Source organism: Macadamia integrifolia, chromosome 14 (assembly GCF_013358625.1).
Source record: "Macadamia integrifolia cultivar HAES 741 chromosome 14, SCU_Mint_v3, whole genome shotgun sequence".
NCBI classification, from domain to species: domain Eukaryota; kingdom Viridiplantae; phylum Streptophyta; class Magnoliopsida; order Proteales; family Proteaceae; genus Macadamia; species Macadamia integrifolia.
In genome coordinates, this window is record NC_056570.1 from 18,819,521 (window position 1) to 18,832,237 (window position 12,717).

Below are 12,717 nucleotides of genomic sequence, written 5' to 3' on the forward strand. Positions count from 1 at the left end.
GTAGTGGAAATGTAGTGTGAGGATAACACAGATTGTATTCTATTTGCTTTAATTTGGAGGAAGGCTATGAGAGTCTCATGGGATTGTCCTTTCCTTTACAGGAATGTGATATTTTATTAAGTGGGAGGCAATGCCAGGGCTTCTAGAATGATGTGGGCTAGATTACTTGCCTTGCGTTTAATGATATACAGTCCCCCCCCCCTCTCTCTCTCTCTCTCTCTCTCTCTCTCTCTCTCTCTCTCTCTCTCCTTGAGAGGTGTGGTGGTGGTGGGGATACTGATAGAATTAGGAGTTGATGAGAATCTCAGTGAAGAAATTAGAAGAAATTAATTATAAGTTGGGTTTAATATAAAGAGAGAGAGAGAGAGAGAGAGAGAGAGAGAGAGTTCTTGTAGTGGGACTAGTAGCCCCACAAGCTTGTCAGTGAGCAATTGATGTGATATTTTATTAAGTGGTGGGTGGGTCCAAGAGCATCATAGTGGGACCTAATGTAAAATGATTTTATCACAATGTCCAAAATTCCCGGTTAGTAGAGATGCATAGAATCCCAAGATTAGTATCTCATCCCTCATAGGATTTCGCATAGGCAGGATTAGGGATGTCAATTCTAGGCATTACGCCATGAGACCCGATTGAACCGTTTGAAAAAAATCTAAAATTGGCTTGATCTGTTTATTAAATGTATTGAGTTCACGTCCAAGTCGAATATTATTCGATCACTCTCAGTGTGAAAATCTTATTTAACGGTCACTTATCTAATTAATAGCTTGATTCAGTTCAAAATGTTTAAAGTATGTTTATTTAGTCCAATTCATATAAAGGTTCTTTTGGAAATAAATGTCTCGTTAACCAGGTTAATCCAGTTATTTATAGCTCCATTAAAAAACTGGTACCCAATGAATTATTTATATATGAGACCATATCTAACCTGTAAGGACCAATCATGATGTGATGCACTTAAGTACGGAAGATCAAGTAAGGAAAGCTGATTATGCCCGAGTGATTAACACCCTTAGACAGTCATTTATTTTCTCCCAAATTAATATACAAGACACTTATATTCACCCAAAAAACAAAAAAACAGGACACTTACATTAAAGCACCCAGAAAAAATTTATAAAATAATTTGGATAAATAGAAGTTAATTCATGACACCCCCCCCCCCCCTAATGTGTTCACCATTACAATAAATATTGCATGCTATTCCTTACAAAGCTTGTTCCATAGGATCCGAAATATAAAAATCTATAGAAGGTAAGTGAAAGCAAATCAATTATTGAGCTGCGTCACTGTACTGCCAGTTTTAACTTTCAAGGATGGATTATTATTGTCTAGCTTATCAGGCAACATCAGACTCTCTCTCTCTCTCTCTAAGTCACGTGAAAGGTGGTGTGAAGAGAAAGTACATTGATGGGGCATTGTAGCAGTCTACTTCATATGTTTAATATATTTACCATAAGAACTTTGATGATTAGCTTTTAGAAAGGTAAAACACATGCGAGTGTCATTTGGATCTGTAATTGATCTCCCGCCGATTAAATTTTTAAGGAAAAGAAGAAGTGAAGAAGGTAAAAGCAAAACCACTTTATAGTATTGTTTATATTGTTGTTATGGGTTCCTTTGTTTCTTCTCCCATTCTCAATATATTTGCCAATTGCCCATCCAAAAGGAGAGAAACAAATTAAAGACAAGACTCTTGTGACAGTCAAAATGAGAGGTGATCTTTCACGTGACATGTCACATGTTCCACTGGTATCACCCCATTATCTCCTCTTCTTTTTTTTTGGTAGAACATTATGTCCTCTTCATGTGATACATTTTTTTTTTTAATGAATAGGCTCGATCGAGATTGGCCTGATCCGACCACTTAATATTCCTTACTTGAAGTGATACAATTTAGTGGTCAAAAGAAAATTAGTGTGTTTTGAAAAGAAAATTGATACCGCACATGAATCCTTAGTGGAATGTTTTTTTTTTTTTTTTTCATTCTAAATTTAAAAGCAGAAGATTATATTAAAAGAAAGTCATAATTAGTGCACGAAGCTCTCGATACAATGAAGTTTGAGAGGGGCATTGTGTAAGTAGTCTTACCCCCTACTTCGTAGGAGAAGCTATTTCTAAGTTTTGAACCTATGATCAAAATTAATGTAGGGGCATAAACTAATGAATACAAAGAACATGAACGAATCTTGGTTGCTGCCAAGTAGTTGGCAACCCCTGGTAACAGACAGAGAATGAAATCTTATTGGTAGGGGTGAAAAATTGTTGCTAGCTACTTTGGCTACAACCCGGGCAATAGTCAATTTTTTTTTTCAAAGAGAACAAATGATTGAAGAAGCTTACCCCACCTTCGACATTGCCATCAATAGGGAAAGACCCAATCCAACAAAAGACTAACCAGAAAGCTAGTATCTTGGTCTGTTAATACAATCAATTCAAAATTCTTCCATGATGGATACAGGAAAGCAGTCATAGAAGAAGACATTCTAGACTTTGCACCCTCTTTTACTAAGAGTTCGCCTTAGGATTAGTTTCTTGGTAGCAATGCATGATCTCCTATAGAAAGAATTAAGGAAAGGCTGTAAGGATAACCATTGTTTCCAAAACAAATCATGGACTTCACTTTGCCTAAACTGACAAGACAATTGCCACAGAATCACACTCAACCAATAAGTTTATCACTCCAAGATCTGCAGCCCTGGATAAAACAACATAAGAGCCGAAATTTCCACTACAAAATCTATTTTAAGACCAAGAAACCCTTTAAACTCCAATAATACTAAACCCGCAAAATCTCTAAATAAACCACCAGCCCCTGCCCTATCAGGACTACCAAGGGAGCAACCGTCAATATTCAGTTTGATCTAGCCTGTGGATGACTTACATACAAAAACGTCACTAATTTTGGATTGCAATGGGATTTCATGGCCTTTTCATCTATCTCTCCTTGATCTGCTCTAGTGGTGGAAACGCAATGCCAACCATCCAGAGATAGAATACCTTGGCGAGGGATATGAACCCCCACACTGTTGAGTAACTGTAGCCTTAGGATTTTGAAGACGAATTTCCTCCCAAGCAAATAAAATAGTAAAACTCTTGATGTGATTAAACTCCACACACACCGATCATCAATTTGAAAGGGAGGAATTTTAACAGATTTAACATTGCTAAAAAATACCTTTAAGAAACTCCGATGATACATTTGGAAAACTCCACCTAAAATCAATGATAAAATGTGAGACCATAGAATTAAGGTGCCCTGAAACAAAGATGCTTCCAATCCTGATGATTCTTCAATTGATGCGTCATCCAAATATCTATCCTTCCAAAAATCAACTTTCCTACTACCCTCACTCTTTCCATTTTGAAAGTGAAATATCAAACATTCTTAATACCTGGCCAAATGGAGGATGATTTGTAACATTTCTTGAGCAACCTATATTTATTTGCAAAGTGTGCTTTAAGAAATTTCCTCAAAGACAAGTCATCATGTTTAATTTGCCAAGCTAATGTGGAAAGAAAGGTATTATTTACAACACAAAATCTTCGATTACTACTCCACCTTCTGACTTGGGTCTATAAATAATTGTCCATGTTATAATAAACGACTTGGGAGAGTCAATATCACCAGACCATATGAAATTCTTCATCTATTGTTCCACCAACTAAATTAAACTCAATGACCACTAATACATAGAGTAATTATGAATTGGCATCCTAAAACCACAGACTTAACCAAATCAATCTGCCCAATCATATAGAACAACTTGTCCTTTCAACCCAACATTTGTTTCTTTATTACATCCACCATTGGAAGCAAAGGTCGTCTTCGTACCCCACCCTTAAAAATTTTTACCTCCATATATTGGGTAAGAAAATTACAAATAAGCACACATAATAAACTAGTTAACTAGCAATATGTTGCTTTCTTGGGGTGACATTGTGCTTAAAATAGCTTACTGTTACATACTCAGAGGAAGATCGTGGGAAGCTGATGGTTATGTTGTAAGGATTAATGGGTAGTAGTTATCTTAGTAGATTATTAAGTAATTGTTTTTTCTATTTATTAGTATTTTTAGAATGAAATAGAGAAATTGAAAAACCTTAATTAATTTTTTTATGAGGATTGAGGCCCAACTCCCTCCTAATTAGCCAAATCTCATCCCTATAATCTCTCCTCAGAGAATCCTATCTTTTCTCTTATGAGATAAGAGGTTGGCATCCTCTTAATTAGCCAAAATCAATTATTTTCTCTTCTTTGTCTCCACCTCTTACATTCTCTCCATCTTAATCTCTTTTATGCACGTAACAAATGGTATCAGAGCCAACGATTCCCCAACAATGGATAACCCGTCAGAGATCATCGAGGCCATTTGTGAAAATTTACGATGAGGCATTAGTAACATCATTGTAATATCCAAAACAATGATGAAATATTTTCAACGTGTTCAAGAAGACTTGACCAAGTTGAAGAAAGAAGATAACCCGTCAGAGATCATCGAGGCCATTTGTGAAAATTTACGATGAGGCATTAGTAACATCATTGTAATATCCAAAATAATGATGAAATATTTTCAACGTGTTCAAGAAGGCTTGACCAAGTTGAAGAAAGAAGTCAAACACCAAATCAGTAGCAATGAAAACAAAAACAAGTGTAAGATGGCTTCAAAGACAAGAAGAAAATCGATCGTTACACCAACCAAAAAAATAAAAACTCAAAGTGAATCATCCACTTAAAAAGTGCCCTAAGCAATATAGTCAACTTCGAGTTATTTGTAATTAACAAAAGACAAAGATTCTCAAGTCAGGCCTGATATCGTAAAAGTTAGTGGTATCTATGAAAAATAATGAGATTAAGTTGCAAAAGCTGCAAAAGAATTTTCAATAAGACGTTGCTTTTGTCGATTGTTATCAAGACACGGAAGTGGGTTGTCCACCGCTGTTCAACTGTAACAAATTGAACCTTAAGGACAAGATTCTTTGAAGGGAAAAACATTGTTACATACTCAAAGGGAGATTGTCGGAGGCTGATGGTTATATTGTAAGGATTAATGGATAGTAGTTATTTTAGTAGATTATTAAATAATTATTTTTCTATTTATTAGTATTTTTGGACTAAAATAGGGACAAGTTGAAAGATCCCAATTAATTCTCTTATGAGAATTGAGGCTCGGCTCTCTCCTAATTAACCAAATCTCATCTCTATAATCTCTCTTCAGAGATTCATATCTTTTTTCTCTTATGAGATAGAGGTTGGCATCCTCGTAATTAGTCAAAATCAATTATTTTCTTTCCCTTGTCTCCATCTCTTACATTCTCTCCATCTTAATCCCTTTTGTTCACGTAACACTTACTCTTTTCAAGATTAATTTGTTGGCTCGAATACTCTTGGTATTTCTCAAGATAAGATTGTTTATACTTAACATATTTAAAAGCATTTATAAATAAGAAAATATCATCAGTAAGAAGAAGATGAGAAGGAAGTACCACACCTTAAGGTCCTTCATAGGCATATCATTCACCAATCTACTGTATTTTCAACCTGATGTAATTTCAAAAGCAAATATTTCATAGACATATTACTCACCAATCTACTATATTTGACGTCATTGGTCTTCAAAGATTAAAACTTCTTAAATTGTGGCTAGAATCTTAAAATTTTCCTCATTTGCCCAACCCACAACAATATATGTCACCAATTTTGATAGTTTTCTTTTCAATTTGGTGATTATAAGACTTTTTCGAATCACCATGGCCAAAATCTTAAGTACATATTGTTCTAGAGGAGCCTTTCGGGGATTTAATGAAGATATATTATGCTTGATATATGAAATACAAGTTTTTAAATTTTATTCATGATCAATCATCATGTAGTAATAGGTTATTCATTCAATCATAAGAGAGGCTTTTAATTAAGCTTACCTAAATATCCACATGCAAATCCTCTTAGAGGGAATAGTTCTTGAGCTCTAACAATCTACAGGAGAGAACAAGAATAACTGCAGCAACACTTTACAAAAGATGAGTGGAAAAATCGTAACTCACAAGAGAAAAAAATAGAATCTCAAAATTGCATTAGAGAGAGGGAGACTGCTATATGCATAAGGACTCCTCTCCCCTCTCATTTTTCTATCAGTTTTTCTTTGTATATCTCAAATTTTTTATCAATGTCTCTCTTTTTCTTATAAATCCACTTATATCTTCCAAGCTTGACACCTTGAAGTGGATCAACAAGACTTTAAACTTGATTGGAATATATAAAATCCATTTCTGAGTGCATAGTTTCTTTCCACTTCTATGTATATATATATATATATATATGGATTTGAATCTAATAAATTAGAAATTATGAAGAATTTTTCTTTCTCTTTTTCTTCATCCACAGGAAGAGTATAGTGTATAGGAGATCTGTGAATCTACTGTCTATTGCACTGGTTTGCAGCTTCTGTTTCAAGAGCAAACATCAGAAAGTCAGTGGTTCGACTCCTGTCACATGGGTGTGTGAGTTTGTATTTAGTGTGTTCCCCCTGTTAGGGACATGTTCACACTCCTGTAATTGGTTTTAATGATAACAAATATATAAAAGTAATTCATAATTTGCCTTCAAGTATTGTTTTGTAGAAACTTTATATCAAAAATCAAATTTAATGAATGAAATGAAAATATGAAGATCGGCTTTGTCAAATGGTGAAAATAGAAGCCCAAGAAATAAAGAAGTAAAGCTAAAAAGAGAGCGGGAATATTAAACCTCCAAGATTAAAGAAAGTACATAAAAGTATTAAGATCTTAGACTATCAAGACTTGAAGTTATTCCATACAGTAAGCAATACACGAAGAATATCAAAGACCATTTGCAAGATTTTTCAAGAAGCCTTGAAGATCTTAGCTCAATGTAACAATGCACACACCATACACAAGCACTCCACTACATCTTATAAGCATACATTACTTGTAGCATCATTTAGTTCATATTAACTTAAAATCACATTAGGAAGTACTTATGACCAAGGGACAAGACCTAAAAATTATTACGAACATGTTAGGTATATTATGTCCCAAGAATTCATTGAGAAAACATCAATGACTCTATTCAATGGAATTTTAAGCAATCTTAAATAGGTATTAGAAGATGGTCTCTTCATTAAAGTTGTAGATATTCGAATTACGAACCCAACAAACTTAGAATCGGGCTAATTCGAGTTTGGACAAGAAAGTTATGTCCGAATACTAAAAAAAGGTCATAGGCCTATCAAAAGTTGGGAGTTACCGAATGGCGATCGACTGGTGCCCTATCAATGGTTCTTTAATGGCTAGCTTTGCCAATGAGTATTTTTGGACGTCAATCGGCTCCTATGATGGTTGACCGATAGATGCAAAAAGTCGTCGTTTGAGTGAAATTTCTTGCTTACTTTTCATCCATAATCTCACTTATAAATACCTCTAATATAACTCATTAATTAACAATGAATCATAACTTTGAAGGAGCATTATTTGAGCATTAGAAGTAAGATTGATTTATACCATCTTCTGAGTTCATGTTCTTCATTTTTCATTCAAGAGGAACTCAAGGTTCTTTATAAGTCTTCACCTGTAAGTATTACGAAGACTTCAAAGGTGCATTCTTTTATATCATTGTATTTTATTCATGCACTACACAAGAGGTAACTCTAAACCTTTCTGTTCCACTTTGAATTTATTTTTATCCAAGAGTTGGGTCAGCTCTAGAATTTGATACCTTGTTTACACTATGTTCTAGATCATACTTAGATAAGTGTATATGACCCTCTCATCCTTAAGAGATTGTAAGGATCTTCTCATCCTTGAAAGAGACTGTAAAAGATTCTCTCATCCTGTAAAGAGAATGTATAGATCCTCTTATCCTTAAAAGAATTTATAAATGTGATTTCTCCATGTCTACTATACTGAAAGAAAAGAACTAGTGGAATACTTCTTAAGAGGATCTTGAAGGGAGTGACCTAGACTCCTTGAGTTAAACCACTATAAAATTCTTGTGTTCGTTGTGTAATTGTATTTACTCATTATATTCTACATTTTTATTTACAATCACATATTGGAGACTTTAAATAAACTCCACTAGCAACCTCTTCAACCCCCTTTAGGTTATTTCAACCCCTTCTCCCTATAATTCCCCTTACCTTTAGTGTGCATGAGTAAAGTCCCATTAGCAATTTATCAGGAATTAGCACAAAAAAAAAAAGGAGATCTTAAAATCCTCCCACTACATCAAGGCTCATGTGGATGTCCAATTCCAACATATGTAGGATTTTCGGTCACTAACTCAGTTGGTAATTAAAATTTAATCATGAGACAACTCTTCTATAACCATAGGATCAAATAATGGTGCAATATAATCCTCTTAAAAAAATGTCATATGTTTCCGAATCACTTTTTCTATGCAAAATTGTAGTAATAGAATCCTACAGTGCTTCTTGGGTATCCTAAGAAATACCACATTAAGTTCTTGTTTTTAATTTATCTATCTAGTACTCTGGCATATGTTATGCAGACCAACACCTTAAAGTATCATAAACTAGGATTTTTCCTGTGCCATAACTCAGAAATATGTCTTGCAAATTCATTCAAATCCCTATTTGGAATATAGACTATTGTCTTTAAGCCATCTCACCAAAACTATAAAGATAACTTAGAATAAATGAACATTATTCTAATATATTCTTGAAACACCATTTTGTTTTGGTGTCCTTATAATAGTTAATTGAGAAGTTATTGTACTATGTTTTAGGCAGTCCCTAAATTTATCTAAGTACTCTCCTTCTCGATCTGATCTGAGAAACTTTTTACGTTTATCTAATTAATTCTCAACCTTGACACATGATTCCTTTGATCATTTTTATGCATCAAATGGACGTACCCATTTGCATATATAGACGCACACCTTAAAGGGTCGTAAACTAGGTTTTCGCCTATGCCACAACTCAAAAATGTGTCTTATAGAGTCATTCAAATCCCTATTTAGAATATAAACAATTGTCTTTAAGGAATATCACCAAAATTATGAATATATTAAGAATAAATAAACATCATTCTAACATATTCCTGAAACACCATTTTATTTTGGTGTCCCTATGATAGTTAATTGAGAAGTAATTGAATTATGCTTTAGGCAGTCCCTAAATTCATATGATAAATAATTTCTTCTTCGATTTGATCTGAGAGACTTATTACATTTATCTAATTCATTCTCATTCTCAACACATAATTCCTTTGAACTTTTTTATGCATCAAATAGATATACCCATATCTAAATTATAATCCATAAATGTAATGAAATATCCATAACTATTATGAGCTTGAATATTATCGGACCACACTCCTTAAAATCAATCAATTCCAACAAATTACTTGCTCTCCCGCCCTTCTTAGGAAAAAGGTTTCTTGTTCATTTTTCCTTATGAATAGGTCTTACAAGATAGGGTTTACCTTTATTGAATCCAAAGATTCATCCCTAACCAACCAATTTTTTTCATTCCTCCTTAGTATGACCTAATCTAAAGTGTCATAAATATGTGGAGTTTATATTAACACTTTCATTTACAAAATTTCAAAGCATTGTCTAAACATTCAATTTTTTTAAACAAATTTTAAGAAAAGATATTAAACATTTTTTAAATATCCAAAACTAACAAGCGATTCAATGTTTTTACCGAGCACTGAGCAAATCGGTGTTTTACCAGGTCACGCTGAAACAAATGAAACTTTAAGCTCTCTCTCTCTCTCTCTCTCACACACACACACACACGCACACACACAAAAAAGAACGATGTTTTCTTATACATTTCTTATCTGCAAAATCCATGTCTCCAATGTTTCCATCCATTGATAACTCTTTAATGGGGCATATATATGATTTGCAGGAGAGGTCAAGAAATCCTAGGACATTTGAATTTTTTTGACAGCCATGGATGTTCTGTGTAAATTATTAAGAGAGAGAAAGAGAAAGGGCTGATGCACAAAATAGGGAGAGGGACCGGAGATGATGCTTGTTTCTATCTTCCATTGCCAACGATTTGCACGTCGCTGAATATAGGCAGTAAAGGGAGGGAGCCAAGATTAATGGAAGGGTTTATACTTAATACTTTATAGGATTTCTTTTTTATTTTTCAAACCGAATTTACTTAAGGACATAAAAATTGAGGACAACTGTCAATCTCAATTAATTGTAGACTAATGCTTGAATGTACCATCATAGCCTATTGCTACAGCAAAGATTTCGGATCTCACATGAAACCCTAAGTCAAAGCTTGTAAAGCTTTAGGATCCACAAAGCAATTCCACGATTAACTAAGACTAAGAGATGGGTTTTTAGCTTGCTTTCAAAAAGAGATTAGAGGACCAATATTACTGTTTGTGGTTAATTATTTTAGTTGGTCCATGGACTATGGGTTTATCGTGAAGAATAAACACACCTGGGTCTTGGTCTGACGGTTTGCAATGCTTAGTGGAGTACCTACTTGAGTGTTGGTCATTTGATCAACTCCTCTAAAGTGTATGGATGCTTAGTTTGCACCACTTTCCTTGCCTTCACGATGTATGGCCATGGCCCCCTGTTGACTCCTTTTTAGTTTGAAGTAGCAAGCCTTGCGACCGGCTAAGGTTATGGATGGAGCAAGATTGGACCGGAAGGTTGCGGCGAAGTAGGGGGTGAAGTTAGCATTGCTGTACTCAAGGGCGGCAATGACGGAATGGTCACTGAGGGGAGTGGCAGCGAGGTCGGCAATGTCGTCGACAAGGAGGAGGTCAGAGTCAAGGTACACAATGCGTAGTTTAATGGGCAATCTAGTGCCGCACGAATGGAGGTGGAGATGAGACTGGCCACAACGAAGTCATCAAAACCATACACTTGGAATCTCAGGTATGGGATCAGCCTTGGTGGAAGTGGAGGCCACGAAATGGAAGGCAATGGGTAAGAAAGAGTGTTGGAGTACGGAAAGGATGGCTAACATTGATCCCATTATGTCATTGTTAAATACATCGTCAAAACTAGGGAAAGGGGAGTGTAATTCCTTCAAAAGTTTGAATTCATATGTAATTTCAGCAAAATACAAAGGACCCTTCACACTGGACTTATACAAAAGGTTGATTAATTTGAGGAGTATTCTTGCTGGTCGATCTTCAATGAACATGTCTGATTTCTATGGTATTAATAATAGCAGCAACAATGAGAGAAACAGACAATCGACTTCAGTAAATAAGATGAAATGTAAAAGAGAAAGTGGGGAAAGAGTGGCTATCTCAACCTAGATTTCTCACCCACAATTATCCCGACTGTTTTAAGCAATTGACTGTAATTTTCTTTATTCAAATCGATTCTACTAAAATAGAGCCTACAAAATTTGAAAATATTCTAATGAATCTCAATCAAGTAAATGTGAGCATAAATGAAATCTTTTGTATAAGTCCAGCGTGAAGGTTGCCAAAATCCAAACAGATTGAAATTGACCTAACTTTTTTTTGCTTTGGTCAAGTAGAGACAAATACGTTCCCATCCAAAAGTTGCATTCTCCACATCTGTACTTCAATCATCATGACCGTTTAGGATAAATATCTAAAAAGTTGTGTAAGGTTCTTTGGCTTTATGGGAATCTAATTTGCAAACTGGACTAATCATTATCACTGGGCTTATTGTAAAAAACATGCACATCCAAAAGCAATAACGGAGTCCGGATCAGCTCCCCACATGGGGAGAGGAGATATCATCCTCACATGGGATCCCATCATGAATCGCGAGACAAAACCATCAACGTAACATTGACCCTTGGTTTGATATTTTATAAACAATGTAATCCCATGTGAAAAAATCACCATGTGGGGAGAGAATCAGACACGAACCAGAAGGTGATAAATAAGGGCAGACCTCGCAGTGTCAAACATTCAGATACGGAACAAACGTACACACACGTATGAAAAATATAAGATGGCCTATCCAAAGATTAAAAAGGAATAAGATAAACAAGGAAAAAGGACTGCCGACAAGAGGAGCTCAAAAAAAAGAAAAAAGGATCTGTAAAATGTAAAAACTCAGGGGATAGACCGATAGAGGGACTTCTAGTAATGGGAACAAAAGAGCCCACCCGTGAAATAATGCCCAACAGAAAAGGTGGGTACAGCCAGACGCTGCATGTGCTATGGCCTATGAAGTAGCTTTTTCTATTTTATTTTGTCTATAGCAGCATAGAGCCTCACTGTTCTCCTTGACACTTTTCCCTGCTTCTGCCCATTCAAGTCGGCACAGAGAGAGAGAGATTGCAAATGTCATGGTGTGGAAAAGGGCATTGTTTGCGGCAGCTGCGGTGGTGTGGTGAGTATCGAATGATCAAGAGTATCTAGGCATACAAGCCGAGGTCATCTCAGCCATCCGACGCCCATCGCACCGTCACATTCACTACAGAGGATGTTTTCACCTAGAAAAAAGGTTGATGGAGCTGGGCTAAGCATGAATTTAATGGATGATACGGATCGGTGGGTATCGGTCAGTTTTGTCCTTTTTTTTTTTAAGTACTAATTGTTTTTACTATTTTACCCCTGAAAAACAATTTGAATAATCTATCTGGATTGGTCAAGGATCACAGATCAGTCTCAACCGATACTGATCTGATATGGCTGATACGAGACTGATACTTGAAACCATGGGGTGAGCGACCTTTATGTGCCCTTCAGATCACTGACGAAAACAAA